The sequence below is a fragment of the Papio anubis genome, chromosome 7 (assembly GCF_008728515.1).
Source record: "Papio anubis isolate 15944 chromosome 7, Panubis1.0, whole genome shotgun sequence".
NCBI lineage: Eukaryota > Metazoa > Chordata > Mammalia > Primates > Cercopithecidae > Papio > Papio anubis.
The window spans coordinates 87455641-87473151 of NC_044982.1; the positions used below are offsets into that span (position 1 = coordinate 87455641).

Sequence of the window (17511 nt, forward strand, 5' to 3'; positions counted from 1 at the left end):
CAGAATTGTTCCAACCCTTGGCCCCAAAGGAAGAGGGGAGGGAATGTTGATGGAACCTGGAAGGAGAGGTTGTGTTGACAAGGCTCCTTGATAGAGCAGTGATATTCAGGGAGAAACACAGCCAGCCAGAAGTTACTCTGTAGAAGAGGGCAGGGGAGAAAACAAACCAATTTCACCCTCCTCCCAACCTACCTCTCGTCTCCCCCAGTTTTCCGTTTCCAAAACCAACCCACAGCCAGAGGGCAAAGGAGTCAACCAGAAGGCCCCCATGTGTGTGATTTTTAAGATTCCTGAGTCAAAGAGTCACTGATGTTCAACACCTCCAGGTCTCTTACGGTTTTAGGAAGGTGGGGAAGAAGCGTCCGTGGGCAGGAAAGACAGTGGTTTTGGCAGTGAACTCTCACCCACCATCTGCAGAGGCAACTCTCCCAACACGTAGGAGGAAACGGCCCTCCTCTGCACAAAGCCTTCCCAGGCTGCTCCTGGGGCTGCTGCCCTGTAAGCTGGTGCCCTTTCTCTGCGACTTGGGCCCCCATCACCATGTGCCTGAGGCCGAAAGCAAGGTGGAGGAAATTGGAAAGTGGATTTAGAGGGACAAACAGAAGATATCTAACCCACTCTCGGACGTCCTCCTAAAAGTTTTAGTTTTACTTCTCACACGTAAGTATTTAATCTAGCTCAATTTTGTTTTGTGTTTGATGTGAAGTAGGGATTTTCTTTTTTTCCCATATGAATAACCACCTTTTCCCAGCATCATCAGTGGATTAGTTCCTCCTTTCAACACTGATATTCTATCAATAAATCAAGTTCTGTATTTGCATACAGAACATCCAGATTTGCACACAGATTTGTCTCCCTTTTCTGTTCCATGAGTTAAACTTGTCTGTCTCTGACCTAGTGCCTCACAGACTTCAGTACTGTATCTTCATAATAAGGCTTGATATGTGGTGGGGCAAGTCTTATTCTTTTTCAGGAGTTTTAGGCTATTCTTGGCCCTTTGTTGTTTCATATTAACTTTGAATCAGTTTGACAAGTTCCACAAAACAAAAACTGTCGGGATTTTGAGTGAAATTTTATTTAATATATTTATCTATCTGTCTATCTAATATATCTTTATCATGTGGGACCTTCCTATCCATGAGCATGGTATCTCTTTATTTAGGTCTCCTTTAAGTATTAGTAAAGTTTGTAAATTCCTATATACACAACTTACACATCTCTGATAAAGGTATAGGTACCTTAAGTGTCTAATAGTTGTTGCTGGTATATAGACATGCAGTTGATTTTTTAGATCGGTCTCACATCCAGCCACCTTTCAATAAAGTCCCTTATTTCTTCCAACAATTTGTCTATTTTTTATGTAAACCATAGGAAACCATAGATTTGATATGGTTTTCTATGTAGATAGTCATATCATCTGTGAATAATTGTAGTTTTGTCTCTCCCTAATCAATCTTTAAGCCACTTATTTATTTATCATGGCTGTTGTTGACTAGAACTTTCAGTATAATGATGAATAAAAGCATTGATTTTGGGCATTCTTATCTTGTTCTTGATTTTTAGAGGGAGTGCTTTCAGTGTTTCCACATTAAGACTGGTATTTGCTGTTTTGTTTTTTTGTCAATGCCTTTTTAACAAATTAAGAAAGTTTCCTTCTTGTTTTAATTTGCTAACAGTTTTAAATCACATGGGTTTTGAATTTTATCTAATGCTTTTCCTGTGTCTTCTTTATTCTGCTACTGTAAAAATTACACTTACTGACTTTCTAATGCTAAAATATCCTTGCATTTCTGGAATAAACTCACCATGGTCATGGCAGACTATCTTTCTTCCTCATTGCTGAATTTGGTTTTCTGACATTTTAGTTACAAGTTTTGCTTCTACATTCATGGGCAAAATGAACCTAGTGTTTCCCTTTCTTATACTGTTCTTGTCTGTTTTTAGGATTAAAGTATTCTGGCCTCATACAATTTTGCTTTTTCTATTCTCTGGAAGAGCTTGCTTAAGACTGGGATGGTCTATACCTTGAAATTTTGATAGAGCTTACCTGTAAAACTGTCTAGGCCTGTTCTGTGTGAAGGAAATGGGGGTTTAAGCACTATTTCAGTTTCTTTAGTGGAAAGTTTGACAAGTCCTGTATTTGTTTTTTAGTTAGTGGTTTCATAAATTATAATTTTCTGGGAATTTTTTAATGTGGTCTGTGTTTTCAGAATTATGAGTATAACAGCATTGGTAGTGTTTCCTTATTGTTTTTAAACCTCTGCTTGATCTGCGGTTACATCCTTTTTTCACTTACCATGTTATTTATTCCTTTGGGCCTTAATTTTTTTCTTTATCAGTGGTGCCATGGGTTTGGCTATATTGCCAGATTTTTAAAGAACTGCATTTGGCTTTTTAAATTCTATTGTAAATTTGTTTTCTACTTTTATAGAGTTCTGGTCCTAATTGTATTACCTTCTTCTAACTTTTAACTTTGTAGTTTGATGCTTAATCCTATGAATTTTCAGCATTTCTCTTACTATGAACACCTCAGGTTACACACATCTTTTCCGGGGTCATGTCCACTAATGCTCATGAGTTGTCCTAAATAGTATTTTCATTATTATTCCATTCTAAGTATTTTTTAATCCCAATTATGATGGTTTCTTTTACCATGAGTTATATAAACATGTATTTGTGAATTTCCAAATGTGTGGCATTTTAAATCTTTCTTTGCCCTGTTGACCTCCAACTTAATTGCATTACAGCCAGAGACCATGCTTTCTTGGAAATCAGTTCTTTGACGTTTGGAGGGTGTGCTTGAAGTCCTGGTACTGGAGTCAGTCTTTGAAAACGTTCTATATCTCTAGAGAGAAATGTTATTCTCTGTTGCTGGGTGTGGAGTTCTAAGTCTGCTGGATTCCACCTCTTGACTGAGTGGCTAAGACCCTTTCCATTGCTATTGGCTTTTTGGCTAGGTGGCCCTCTGCTCCCTCCGTCCCTTATGGCCCCTGGAATCAGGGAACTTATTTAAGAGGAGCAGGTGTTTGGGCTGGCCCTGGAGGGTGAGGAAGATTTGGCTTGATGGAGATAGGCAGGGGGCCTGGGCAGAGGGGACAGCATAATACTGGTGAAGGAAGGCCAGGGAGTGGCATCGCATCTGGAAAGAGGGCCAGAGGACAGGAAAATGATGGGGCAGGGACCAGAGACCCTGGGAAAGTCCCCTCTTTAGAAGAGGGGCCCGAGAGAGTTTTCTGAGGGGAGACGACAGAGAGCCCATAGAGAGGAGGACATGGAGGGGTGGGGTTGGGTAGGCCTAGGCCATCGTGGGGGGTCTTCCCGGGCAGGAGAGGGACCTGTGTGAGAGTTCACAGGGACATAGTGGTGGCCCTCAGTTAAGTGTGGGGCCTGGGAGAGAGGGTGGCAAACATCAGATGGAATTTCACAGAACCTAATGCACATCTCTCTCCCTCGAGGTGAATTTTTCTTTACAGACCTGGGAATCTAAGAGATGATGTAACACCTGAACTCATTTTATAACATCAGAAGTTTGTGACTTAAAAATGTTTCAGAGGCCGGGCGCGGTGGCTCAAGCCTGTAATCCCAGCACTTTGGGAGGCCGAGACGGGCAGATCACGAGGTCAGGAGATCGAGACCATCCTGGTTAACACGGTGAAACCCCGTCTCTACTAAAAAATACAAAAAAAACTAGCCGGGCGAGGTGGCGGGTGCCTGTAGTCCCAGCTACTCGGGAGGCTAAGGCAGGAGAATGGCGTGAACCCAGGAGGCGGAGCTTGCAGTGAGCTGAGATCTGGCCACTGCACTCCAGCCTAGGCGACAGAGCAAGACTCCGTCTCAAAAAAAAAAAAAAAAATGTTTCAGAAGGTGGGAGCATGGGCTGTCTAGGGTTCTAAGGAGAGCATGGTTGAAACAACTGTCTAAAGGGACTGAGGAGGTTGGAGGACCAGGAACCACCAAGGTCACCATGGGTGAGAGGCTTCAGGGTGAGGGAGGGGTGTCGGTGAGGGGCCCGGCTGGGGCTGTGTTCACAGTTGCTGGGATGGTGAGGACAGGGCAGGAATCAGGGTGTTAGCAGAGTCAGTTACCTGGGAGGTATGGCACAATGGTGATGGAGGAGGGGGAGCCCAATGACAGTGCAGTGAGGAATGTGGGGGGCACGGGAGTGGTGGCAGCAGGTGGTGTGGACTTAGGGAGAGGAGACACGGAGCAAGCCGTGAGAGCTGGATGGGCCTGGATTCATCCTTTCCTGGTAGGATTACTTGGGCCACAGAATTTATTGTGCAACCCAGGATGTTTCTAGGAAGTGAAAGGGAGAGTCTGGACACTTAGAGCTGGGCAGCAGGGTGGAGGAAGCCAGCACACACATGATTCCCTGTGCAGGCACGGAGGGGCTTTCAGCTAAGCCAAGGGTGTGTGAGGAAGTATCAAAGGTGCACAGGAGTTTCCCACTTGTTTGGGGCTTTAAAATATATGTATATATATAAAATAGGGATTCCCAAGGGCTCAGTGGGCTGAGCTAGCAGTGAGGCTGGGTGAGGAGAGGTGACCTGGAGAGGGTTTGTCTTCTGTTTGGGCCTTTCTCCCTTGGCTGAGAGAAGCTGCACACACACCCACCCCTTCTGTCTGAACACATGGCTCGCGAACCACAGTCCTACAGCTGTCAGTAGTAAAATCCAGGCCCATCCAGCACGCTTGCGGGATGTCGCGGTCATTAAATGAAATGGAAGGCAGTTTGTTTTTTCCAAGTAAGATGGATGTGAAGGAATTAGGTAGAAGCTGACAGAGGTATACCCAAAACTGCTAAATTTAGCCTGGATTCAAGAAAGAGGTTAGAGAGGTGGCATTGTGAGTAATTAGACGCGTCGCTGAGAGCGTGAATGATTGACAGAGTTTGTGTCTGTGGTTGCCACTGGGGAGAAACAGAGCAGAATGGGAATCTTTGGAAGGAGCAAGGAGCCAATCTGCTGGGAATGTGGAGCCTTTGGGACTGTCAGACACGCTTCGGGTGCTGGGGTCTGTTTCCTTTGGAGGGAAGACACATGGTGAAAGGGAGAGCGAGGCACAGTCCCTGGAGACAGACGATGGTCTGTAAATGGTGAGCAAACCACAGTCAGAAGCTTTGCCGGAGCCTATACCAAGGGCCCTCCTAAGAAACCGGGTCATACTGGGGTCCAGTGACTGTGTATAGCCTGGGCCACATTGCCCAGCTGGAGTCTCTACGGCATTTGGGTTTGTGCATCAGCTCAAAGCCTTGCAGAAACCCCTTTCAACATGTGTGCTGTCTGCTGCAGAGACTCAAACCCACTGGGGCAAAGAGAACACACAGCCTTGGAGCTGGGTTTCACATTCCTATCACCATGATCTGTGCCCACCCACCCAGAAATAGTTGAGTGAACTTGCTGGTTATTAACTGAGATAGTGCACATGACAGCCACATAGGTCTTTACTGTGTCTTGCCTGATAGCCCAGCATGAGTAGAACAGCCATCGAGCCCTCTGAGAGAGCAGGATGAGTGTGTCTGACCACCTTGTTGCAAGCCACCTAAAACATGGCTGTACCCAGTTCCACCTCTGGCAGGGATGTACCATGGGCAGCCGTCTGGGAGGGTACTGGAGACACCAGATGTCAACTCTAGTAGGGGGTGAGCAAACATCAGATGGAATGTGAGCATAAGAGATGATGTAAGGCCAGAATGTGTTTTACAAAATCAGAAGTTTTGGACTTAAAAAATGTTTCAGTCTGGAATTGGACAGATAGTGCAGGCTCATTTTCTAAGAGTTTGTAAAAGTAAATGGATAAGAGATAAGTTAGTTTCAAGAAAATGGATTGCCAGACATGAGTGGTATTGCACACCCGGAGGGGTGGCCAGGGCTGCCTGTGTGTGGACTGTCCCCAGCACAGCTCCTCAGCTCCCACCTGCCCTGCACCCTGTATTGTTTACCTTGGCCCTTTATGGCTCTGTCTAGATGCAATTATCTTCCCCACACAGGGGCCACTGGTAAAGAAATACTCTATATATTTTTAAGAATTGAAATCAAAGGGCAAATGGGATTTCTCTAACTTTGCAACTAACTTTATTGCAATCCATTTTCCCCCACAAAGTGAGCTGCCACCTTGTTACTTTCTTTAAGAAATACTGTGAAAAAAGCCAGCTGACCAGCCTGTGCTCTGGGAGACTGGAGCTGTTCCCTGTGTGCCAGGCCCTGAGCCAAGATTCCATATGCATCACGCCTCATTTATCCCCCTAGAAACCTTGGGCAGGGGGAATGCTGCTAATCCCAATGCATGGAAAGGGAAGCTGAAGAGAAATTTAGGAACTTGCTCCTCAGAGATTGTTTTCACTTAAACAGAGGAGTTGGGATTCAGATCTGGGTAGTCTCTGGCTCCAAGGCCCAAGATCTCAACTGCTGAGTTGAGATTTTTTTCGGGGGGGGGGGGGGGACGGGGGGGATGGAATCTCACTCTGTTGCTCAGGCTAGAGTGCAGTGGCATGATCTCGGCTCACTGCAACCTCCGCCTCCTGGTTCAAGTGATTCTCCTGCCTCAGCCTCCCAAGTAGCTGGGATTACAGGTGTGTGCCACCACACCCGGCTAATTTTTTATGTTTTTGGTAGAGACGGGGTTTCACCATGTTGGCCAGGCTGGTCTCGAACTCCTGACCCCAGGTGATCTGCCCACCTTGGCCTCCCAAAGTACTGGGATTACAGGCATGTAAACTGTGCCTGGCCCGAGTTGAGATCTTGATACTCCCTCTGGAGTGTGCTTGGTTATACAAGGCGAGGCCTGGGGTCCCTTCATTGCTACCTCCTTGCCTCCCTTTGACCCTCATCTTGTGTATTCCCCCTTTCTCTCCCTGGTTCCCTCTTGCCTTGAAAGGTGAGTAGAGAAGATGTTCTCTCCACTGCTAGGACTCCAGTCTCTAAAAATGCAGGTCCCTGTTTTTATCTAGGGGTACATCTGGCAGATTGCAATTCTTTGTTATGCCCTCTGACAGTCTGGTAGGCAAAGTGGCTTCCTATGTGCCTGCTTCATCTTGCTGTGTCATACTCGCTCCTATCAGCCTCTCCCCTGGATCCAGGCCCTAGGCCCATGTGGGCCCTTCTGGGTCCCTCATGTCTAAAATACGTGACTCGAGCAGCTGCCCAGATACTTGTTGAGGGAAGGAATGAGGGAATGGACAGACGCCTCTGGAGACCTGCAGTGGCTTGAGAAAACAAGGACATAGGTTCCAGACAGAAGAGGAAGGAATGGTTGGAGCTGCCCAGGAGTCAGGGTGGGCGTCACCATTGATAAATGCACGGACAGTGACTGCACAGAGTCTCGTCACTGTGGGTGAGTCTTCACCAAGTCCCTGTTTATAAGATGCTGTTACGTGTAGTCTTACTGAATCAGCCATGGAGGGGACCATCCATCCTTCCATCCCTGGAATAGGATGATCCGTCTTCTCCTACCCTCCTTTCAAGCAATTACTTCTCATCTGTAAATTAGTGCGGCTGATGTTTTACTTTGAGTATGCAAGTTCTGTTGAAATCATTTGTTGGCAAATATTCCATAAGCCACAGATGTTAGTGCAAATGGGATGGAGAGAAAAGGCAATGTAGCGCCTCCCCTGATAGAGTAGAAACTGGGGCCAGCAAGGGTGCAGAGATGGGCTGGGACCTGGTCCCCTGACTTCTTAGCACACAGCTTGCAGGAAAAGTCCAAAATGCCATTTTAAAAGAGCTGTATGAAAATTGCACAAAGTGTATTTTTAGTTTGCAAGCCAAGATACGTTTTGCAACTGGGAAAGGGTGTCCCTCAGTTGTATTTTGGTGAAATCATGACAGCTGCCTCATCAGTAGCTTCTTCATTTTTAATTACCAGCGTGGGGTTGAGTCACAGAAGCAGAATGACAGTGCATGTTTCTCTACGCCTGTTTTTAATTGGTGTTATTGAGTTGGGGCATTGATGCAGCTGGATGAAAGTTTTCTGTATCTTCATGCACTGGGAGCTGCCGATCTCAGCAGGGCAAGCTGTCACGAGGTCAGCATAGGAGCTTGGTCCCTGTGCCACCTGGTCAGCAGGTCTTCGAAGCCATCACTTGGGATAGGCTCCAGGATAAAAGGAAGCTGAGCTTGCATGGTATTTGGCTGACACTCTCACCACCCATGACTGTCAGTCCCGGTCAGGTGACTCTGGCTGTCCCTGAGATCATCGCCACCTCCTTCCTGTGTCCTTGTTCTCTTTAAGGGAAACCACACAATAGAGAGGGGCCAAGGATGGGAAGCACTGCCTGGAGCTAAGAGCTGTTAATAATCACAGCTGGGCAGCACTGCCGTGCTTGGCTATGCCTTGGAGTTGGCTATGCCTTCTCCCTGTCAGGCCTCCAGATGCTGCTGGCACACTGGAGCCATGGTCCCAGCATCCTGAGTGACAGAATGTAGGTGGGGACAGAATGCAGGGTACGGTTTTTTGTTTGTTTGTTTGCTATTGTCAAATACACATAATAGAAAATATGTCATCTTATCTGTTTGTAAGTGTATAGTTTGAGGCATTTAGTATGTTTGCATTGTTATGCAACCATCACCACTGTCCATCTCCAGAACTTTTTCATTTTCTCAGACTGAAACTCTGTACTTATTTATTTATTTATTTATTCATTCATTCATTCATTCATTCATTTTTTGAGATGGAGTCTCACTCTGTTGCCCAGGCTGGAGTGCACTGGTATGATCTTGGCTCACTGCAACCCCCGCCTCCCAGGTTCAAGCAATTCTCCTGCCTCAGCCTCCTGAATAGGTGGGATTACAGGCGCACGCCTCCATTCCCGGCTAATTTTTGTATTTTTAGTAGAGGCGGGGTTTCACCATGTTGGCCAGGCTGGTCTCGAACTCCTGACCTCAGGTGATCTGCCCGCCTCGGCCTCCCAAAGTGCTGGAATTACATGCAGAAGCCACCGTGCCCAGCCTGAAACTCTGTACCCTTTACACACCAACTCCCCACTCCTCGCTCCCCCACAGCCGCTGGCATCTGCATTCTGTCTCTATGAATTTGACCATTCCAGGTACCGCAAACAGGGAGAATCATTCAGTATGCATCCTTAGTGCCTGGCACATTTCACTGAGCATGGTGTCCTCAAGGCTCATCTGTGTTGTAGCACGCACCAGAGTTTCCTCCCTTTTTTAGGCTGAACCATATTCCATTGTGTGTCCATGCCAGGTTTTGTTAATCCACTCAACCAGTCACAGACACCTGGGTCACTCCCACCCCTTGGCTTTTGTGGAAAATGCTACTATGAACACAGGTATGCAGCTATCTGTTCAGAACCCTGTTTTCACATCTTTCAGCCACAGGGAGTATATATTTTTAAGTGAAAAATTTGAAGATTAGTTTTTCTAAAATTCCTTTTGATTTCCCTTGGGATAACTGCTCTCAAGTGATGGTGTTTTAGATATTAAAAATTTGAATTTCCAACATTTATTTCATAAAGACAAAATCTTATTTTAAAAAAGCTTGTAGCCTCCTCCAACATGACCTTCCTTGGTTAAGTAGCCGTGAGCTGCAGCCCAGCACTGACCCTTCTTTCTGGGGAGCCCAGGACGGGGACTGGCAGGAGCCAGATGGGCTCCCCCTGACTGCCTTGGGTGCTCAGTGTAGCTTTGTTCTCTGATCCATGATGTAAGCAGACTGCCCAGGTGTGCTGTGCACAGCCATTGGTGCTCAAGGTCACAGACACAGTCCACTCTTCAGGAGCAGAGCTGCTCTGTGCTGAGAGCAGACGTGGACTTGTACCGGAGCCTCTCTCCCCTGGCGAATTCTCTAGATCAGACTTTCTTGAGGATAAGGCACCCCCTACTTCTCGCATATTCAGAAAGAAAAAAGTAAACAGTGGGCCTCCTCAAGTTGGGAAAGGCTGAACCAAATGTCTCCATCCCCACTTTCTAGGACGACAGGCTGCCTGTACCCTGCAGGCATGTTTTAGGCAGGCTACAGAGTAGTGGTAACATGTACAATGCGTTGCCATTATTAAAAACTCGGGAGAGCGCATGTCAGATCCGAATGCTGGCTTCTCTGGAGGAGTTCAGGAGATCTTGCACTTCTGGCTTCCTGGAGTCTCCACAGACTCACCTCTTCCCTACCGTGGGGTCCCAGGCTGGGCCCTGATGGCATCGGGGGTACCTCACCCAACTAGAGAGACCATACATGGCACAGGGAAGTTAGCGGGCAGCAGGGAGATGTGGCTCAAATCCATTCCTACTAACACATCAGCTGCACAGGGGCAGCCCGCGGGGAGCAGGGGCATATGCTCTGCCTGGGGGTGAAGTATGGGCCCTGGGAACATGGGGCAGGGCCAGGCCTCAAGCAGCCTCCCTACCCCAGAGGTCACCTGCCCTTGAAATACACCTCATTTTCTTTCTGTCTGTTTTACAAAATAATTCCTGGATCCCATGGGCCCTGCTTTGATGGGAGGAAGGAATGGTGCAGCTCTGAGAAGCAGTCTGTCACTGCTTCTCAGCATGAAAGAGCTTTTGTCTTCAGTTTAGACCATATATTCTTTAAGCTTTATTTGGGAAAGGGGCTAAAAGGTCTGGTTACCTTGTTTTATTACAATTAAAAATTTCTTTTACAATTTTTTGAAACTATCACAGACTTACAGAAAAATTGAATGCACAGGGCAAAGCTGGTCTGACCCAGTGCGGAGAAACTAGTGACCCCGGCCCCATCAGCCCCAGTGCTCCAGTTTGTCCTTCGCATAAACAAGGACTGTCTCTGCAGAACTGTGCAGTGCAGCCACAGACACCAGGGAATTACCATTGGTCTCTTACCAATTGTAATGGCCCCTGATGTAGTAACATATTCCGTCTGTCCCCTGTGGGTAACCAATCTGCCATGTCCTGTCTTCACTTTCCCTGAGCGGACACCCTGGTTATTTGCCTGGACTCTGACATCTAGAGTAGCCTGTTCCCACCCATAGGCCCCATGGGCTCCGATTCCACTTTCCCCAGTGTGGGCTCCCTCCTCACCTTCTGAGTTCCAGCCATGCCTTGTTCCAGGCCACCCCAGATCTTCCTACCCCGCACACACCATGTTCTTCCCCATATGATGGCTTTAGAATGGGATTTTTCAGGAAAAAGAAGAGTTTTACAGTTTATTTTTAAATTAAAACAAAACCAAGCAAAAATGAATACTCAAGAGGCATTGGATTTAGGAATCTGGTAAAACAACTAATTCTAGACGGTCATAAAGAAACCTTTGACCAGGAAATGATTTAAAATGGAGATATTCAAAGTAAGGATTGTAGAGTTTTTTCAGGTAGCTCTTTGTAGACATTGAAAATGTAGGCTGAGGCCACATGTAGAAATTAAGCGTTCTCATCCGAAGCCAGACCATTTGGTTTGGCGACTTAAGGGAAGAGAAAAATGAAGTTTGCTAAGTAAAAATTAATGATTTCTCAGGAATTTTTAGGATGTTGAGCAGCTTAATTGCATAGTTTGGGTGGATATGTGTTGAAGAAAGTAATTTTAGGAGACTGGGAAATTGTGCAATCATCTTAACTTGGGTCAGGATTGTAATTATTGCAATAACAGAATGTTGCTATGTGTATATGTGACTGAAATGGGAAGCAGTTTTTAAAAAACGCTTTAAGAAATAACAACAAAATGTCCATTCTCTCTCTCTCTGGACTTCCTTAATTATAAATGCCAGGTAACCCAGTGCTGGCTAAATATAGGTCCAGTGGTCATCTATATTTATAATGTTTTTTTCAGGCGGAAGTCACTAGAGCAATACAGAATTAATTTAGTGTGTAGGTTTTTATAGAGTCTAATTAGTTGTGTTTTTCTTAAGCGAACCAACTGGGATCAATAACATTATATAACTGAACTCAGACGACCATGACTTTTAGACATAGACTCTTTCCACAAAGCCAAGGCCCTCGGCAGATGCCGGCCCTGAAGACAGACAAGCGGCTCCGGAAGCAGGCACGCTGCAGCTGCAGAGCGGACGGGGCTTGGAACATCTGTTTCCAGCCAAGGGCAGGCTTTGGGAGTGATAAAGTACAGTTTTTTTTTTTTTCAAAGTCAGAAGCCTCATCTACAGTCCATTCATCACTGAGGCCTTGAATTGAGACATTCCGTGGCTGCTTATCAGCTGTTCCTGTGTGGCAGGGTTTGGCTGGGCTGGCCTGGGGAGGTGGGGTGGGGTTTTTGCAGACTTACCAAAGTATGCACTTAGCCAGCCCATCCCTACCAACAATGCAGCCTGCTCAAGGGCTATGAACTGCACCTGTGTCTGCAGTCACGTCCGTTGGAGAGCTGAGTGGGCGGATGGACCTTTGGAACTATTTGATGTCATTTGGGGTAGATTCGGCATGCTTCTCGATGACTTTGCTGCAAATTAAACATACTAGAGTAGATTGGGCTTTCCTCCTCCATGCCTCAGGATCTTCAAAAAACATTAAGTCTTTTCTGGCAGAGTGAACGCGAGCTTGCAGCACCCACTGAGATCTTGTTTGAAGCCAGCTACACTCGCATTTAAAGAAAAGACATGATGGGGGAGGCCCTTTCTGTAAACCTCAGGCCAGGCCTGTTCTCTCGTGCGGGTTCCTACCCCTCCCTTATGTGACCCTACAAGCCGCTTTTGCTCGTCCACACCTGTGCCCAAGAGTTCTTCTCATGGCTGGTGCATGCCATGAATGAAGGGCACTGGCCAGTTGAAGGGAGTGCCAGTTGAAGGCCTTGCCTACCTCAAGTCCTCAGACCAGAGAGGCCAGTGGGGGTCTTGCCCAGACCATACAGCCGGCAGGTGGTCTGCCTGGTTCCTTAGCCTCCTCCCAACCTCAGTGCTGTCCTGGGACAGGGACTGAGAGAGAGCTTAAAGACAGGATAGCAGAGCCTGGGCCAGAGGGCACTGGGGGCACGTTCACCCCACCTCTGGACGTGGGGCCTCACTGGACAGCTGGACACAGGTGGGATGGGGGGAGACCTGTGTATCCTCGCAGTGTCATTTGGAGACAGAAGTCTGTTCGTTTCACCAGGCAGATTTCAAGCTCCTCTGTGTTCCAGACACAACCAGGCCCCAAGGATTGACAGACAGTGTAGCTCCTGCTCTTGAAGGCTTATGGTGGAGGGAGGGAGGATGAAGGGTGTGATAGCCATGTCTGGGCAGACAGGGCCTGGGGGTCTGGGAGGGCTTCCTGGAGTCAGTGACAGCCGAGGTGATGGTTAAAAGCAGAGTAGGAGTTAGTCTTGTAGGTGTGAGGGGACTTGAGCAAGCACAGGAACATGAAACAGTGAGTGAGGGCAGGGCCTCTTACACTGGACGAAAGAGGACAGTGTGGGCAGGGCCAGGTCTGTGGCTGGAGAGGGGTCCTGGCTGGTCATGTACCCTCTGAGACAAGAAGGAATCAGGGTGGGAATGTCAGTGCAGTGGTACGGGAGAGACTAAGAGGCCAGCAAGGGTCCAAGCAGAGGGATGGGGCTGCCTGCAGTAGGGCTGGTGCGACACGGGGAGCGGGTTTGGGAGCCATGTAAGAGCCCACTTTGGGAAGGTTTGGTGGTGGCTTTTACCAAGACAAGGAATGCCTCAAGAGGAAAGGTTTGGGGTGCAGGATGGCGAGGGTGCACAGTGTTGTTGATTCTGCTCTAGTGTGGTGGAAGTTATGTGCTGACCTAGGGGTCCTGCCAGGAGCCAGTGGATAAAGATGGTGCGGATCTGGCCCAGCCCCTGGAGGACTCAGCCATTATGGGGCAACGTGCTTAGAACCCACTTGGGTGGGAGGGGCTCCCCAGAGGAGATGATGCTGAGCTGAGCCTGGAAGGACCCGGGATTGGCTGGCAGGAAATGAAGAAACAGCCTTCTGGGCCTGCCTTCTCGGTATCTGATACAGTTCCTGGATACAGCTCAGCTTCTCTCGTGGGGGAGTTTCAGAACCCACCTGCCCAGTGGCTGTTCAGACCTCTGGAACCAGAACATCCATCTGGAGCCAAGCCCACACCCACATGGGGTTGCTTAGGCTACTCGGGTGAATCTGACATGTACCAAGGTGGTGAGCCAGAGATCTGGGGTTCTGAGTTAGGGCAACCCAGCAGTGGCCCCAGGATGCTCACTTGGATGTGAGAACTGTGGGAAAACCAAGGACTCACCTGGTATGTTTCACAGTCATTTGTTTATGAACCTTACATAAACACACACACCTGGATATGTATATACACATGTATATACACAAACACACACACACACCCCTGAATACATATGCAGTTGGCTCTCTTTATTCATGGGTTCCACATCTATACATTCAACCAACCTCAGGTCAAAAACATGAAAAAAAATGTATGGTGGATGTATAAACTATTTTCTTGTCATTTTTCCCTAAGCAATATAGTATAACAACTATTTCCATAGCATTTGCATTGTATTAGGTATTATAAGTAGACTAAAGATGATTTAAAGTATTGGAGGATGTGTGTAGGTTGTATGCAAATATGATGCCATTTTATATCGGAGACTTGAGCGTTTGTCAATTTTTGGTATCTGCAGGGTGGCCTGGAACCAGTCCCTCACTGATGCCGAGGCATGACTGTATACATATATATACATCTGTATACAAACACTTGCACATCCATATACATACGCACACACACACACATCTGCATATGTGTACACGTGTGTACAACACTCACACGTTCTATACATCCACACATGCACACATACTCATTTACGGACACAATGGAATAATGTGTACATGAAACGTAATATAGATCTCCCATGACTTCCTTATTGAAATGAAGGAAAGTGCATACATGCTGAGGGTACTGGTTCTCTGGGAAAGAACCTGCTGCAAAGGACAAGGACCAAGGTGCCTGAAATCCCCCATGGCAACTAACAGTCTTAACTGTGCCAAGAGGCAGAAGATTCAACAGTGAAGAATCCTGACTATTCATTGACTAAATGAATCTTGAACAATTTCACTGCTCTGTGCCTCAGTTTCCCCACATGTAAGATGAGGACAGTCATAACATCTACCCCTTACAGTTGTTATGCAAATCAAACTTATTCATTCATCTGAACTCCAAGCTTGCTGCCTGAAGTGGGGCGTGTGCCCGGCAAGCATCAGCTGTTCTTGTAATGAGCCAGGAGCACTCAGCAACAGTGAGGAACCCTGGCTGGGGGACCGGTGAAGGAGGGGGGATTGCTGTTCCCTACTAACTCTGTACCCTTTTGTACCTTCCATATTTTGTGTCATGTATACATATTACCTATGTTTTCTTAAATGTCAGATCATCTTGTTAAAGAGGATTACACTACATTAAACTCTCTTCACTGTGAGTTCTTTGATCTCATTTCTCCCATTGTTCTGGTCAAGAACATTTAGCAAGGTTTGTAATGATGTTTTAACGATGTTACCAGTTTTATCAAGTAATGCATGTAATCACCTATCAATGTTGAGTAAAGAAACATGAGCATCCTGTATTCAGCAAATTGTTTATTTTCTTGAATGGTGCACGAGACGGGCTCTAATTAATTCATTGTGAATATATCATGGGCACGAAAGAGAACAAGAACATATTTAAATTTCATGTTATGACATTAAAAAAACAATGCCTTGCAGACTAGCAGTCAGATTCATTGATGAAGAGCAGATGGAGGTCAGGGGAGGACACGGGGCTGAGCAGGACTGGGAAGTAGCCTGGGATGGTGGAGGCAGCGCCTCTCATCTATAATCAAGGGAAGGAGGAGGCTGCCAGGACCCTCCAATAGTGACAATCTGTGGAAGCCACCACTCCTGATTATAAAGGCAGCTGCTCAGGCACTGGCTGGAGAAGTGGTGCATAGTCAATTAGCTGTGAGCACAGGAGCAGAGCCAGCGCCTGGTGTGGACAGTGTCCGAGGCCACAGCCAAGCAGCAGCCACCCAGGATGTCCAGGCTGCTGAGCAGGGAGGAACACCTGCCATCAGGGCAAATGCCAGATTAAAAAAGAACCTCATTTTCCCTGGAAGATTATTTGGAATTTTGTCTTTAGGCTGCCCCCTTCCTGAGTCCAGCCCTGTCCATTTGACCCTGAAGAGGTCCTGAAAGTGTGGCAATCATTTTAAACCCTACTTGTGTATCTATATGTCATTTAGTATCACATTTTGTCACCTGCTTGTCTATGAGCAGAACGGGGAGGCTGGTGGTTTAGGAACTGGGAGCCCCACAGTGTGACATAGTCTTAACCTCCCTGGGCCTCAGTCTACTCATCTGTGAAATGAGGACATCTCTGTGGGTCCTTCTCACACCCTAATCTGTGAGTCAGGGCCAGAGGGCAGCCAGGTGTCCTTCATGTTGAACCAGGCCAGTGGCCACATCCCCGCAGGTGACCCTGTGTGAGCCTGGGGGCCTCACAGCCTCGAATCCTGTCCCCCTTCCCCATGAAGGCACCCAGAGTTGTGAAGGAACAGCCTCCCTCATTGGGGAGGGGCAGGACCTCCTCATACCTGGGGTGGACCCTGCTGTGGTAGGTCAGGTGAGAAGCCTAGAAGGGCTTAGGTGGGTGGGGAGGAGGAGAGACAGCGATGGCTGTATCATAAATGCAGCATCATCTGGGCTGAGGAGACTTTCAATGGGCCTGTGTTCCTGGGCAGCTGCCCCTGCCTCCTGCTGTGTCACCCTTGGTTCTTTCACTGGTTTTGCCCATGATGAAAACCTCACACTCCTGACCTGATGCCTAATGTTTCGAGGGGAGAGCAGAGGGCAGGATCACATGAGTCAGACAGAAGGATGGGGCCTCTTGGAGCATCTGACAGGAGGTTTATGGAAAAAGCACGGCTCAGAGACTCAATGAGATGCTGAAGGTCTAGGCTTGCAGCCACACCTGTTTATCAGCAGAGTCACTCAGTGTATGGACCGCCACTTCCCAACCTAGAGAACCCATGCTTGACATCAGAGACTTTGGTGAACTCCCCAGATACTCTCAGCAGCAAATGCTGTACATCACAGGCTGGCAACCTTTTCTTTTTCAAAGTTCACATAACTATTTTATCCTCATGGGCTCTAGGATCTCTGTTGCAACTACTCGACTCTGCTATTGTAGTAGGAAGGCAGCCATGAACAGCAGGGAAAGGGTGGGTGTGGCTATGTTCCAAGAAAATTTATCAAAAAACAGTAGGTGGATATATACCCAAAAGAATTGAAAGCAGGGACATGAACAGTTATTTGTACACAGCAGCATTATTCACAGTAGCCAAGAAGTGGGAGTAATCCAAATGTCCGTCAATAGATGAATGAATAAACAAAATGTGAGGTATGCAGATAATGGAAGATTAGTCAGCCTTAAAAAGGAAGGAAATTCTGACACATGGTACAACACTGATGAAACTTGAGGACATTATGCTGAATGACATAAGCCAGTCACAAAGGACAAATGTTGCATGATTCCAGCTTCTTCTGCAGCTGGCTTTGCAAGAGCAGCCTTGGCTGGTGTCCCCTTCTCCCCTGCAGTGGGAGCATCCCTCCCCATCCCCCCAGCTCTCATGCTAGGCAGGATATAAGTG

At 47.2% G+C, this 17511-nt stretch overlaps 1 protein-coding gene across 2 annotated transcripts in view; it reads left to right on the forward strand.

The window, feature by feature from the left end:
• The first annotated feature begins 370 nt into the window (after positions 1-370).
• Positions 371-17511, forward strand: part of PCSK6 (proprotein convertase subtilisin/kexin type 6) — a 157804-nt gene continuing 140663 nt past the window's right edge. The window contains exon 1 of one of the 2 annotated variants that reach the window (XM_021940917.2): positions 371-660. The gene's annotated coding sequence lies outside the window, so the exon portion shown is untranslated. The remainder of the gene's footprint in view (positions 661-17511) is intronic. The other variant, XM_031668291.1, reaches the window with a different exon arrangement.